This window comes from Etheostoma spectabile, chromosome 24 (assembly GCF_008692095.1).
Source record: "Etheostoma spectabile isolate EspeVRDwgs_2016 chromosome 24, UIUC_Espe_1.0, whole genome shotgun sequence".
NCBI lineage: Eukaryota > Metazoa > Chordata > Actinopteri > Perciformes > Percidae > Etheostoma > Etheostoma spectabile.
The window spans coordinates 6,896,016-6,896,357 of record NC_045756.1 but is presented as its reverse complement, the minus strand read 5'-3'; the positions used below and the strand labels follow the sequence as shown (position 1 = coordinate 6,896,357).

The window sequence follows — 342 nt, the reverse complement described above, 5'->3', positions numbered from 1 at the left end:
TTCAAAGTAGCCACCCTTTGCTTTTTTGATAGTGCTACAAACCCTTGGTGTTCTCTCAATGAGCTTCATCAGGTAGTCACCTGAAATGGTTTTCAATGGGACCATCAGTTGTTTTGTGCAGAAGTCAGGTTCATACACAGCCGACAGCCATATTGGACAACTATGAGAATTCATTTTATGGCAAGAATCAATCAGCTAAGTAAAGAGAAACGAGTGGCCATCCTTACTTTAAGAAATGACGGTCAGTCAGTCTGGAAAATAGCGAAAACTTTGAATGTGTCCCCAAGTGCAGTCACAAAAACCAGCAAAAGCTATAACAAAACTGGCTCACATGAGGACCGC

At 41.8% G+C, this 342-nt stretch overlaps 1 protein-coding gene across 1 annotated transcript in view; it reads right to left on the bottom strand.

Moving 5' to 3' along the window:
* The window catches only part of LOC116674024 (coagulation factor XIII A chain-like), a 22,567-nt gene that overhangs the window by 1,632 nt on the left and 20,593 nt on the right, over positions 1 to 342 (bottom strand).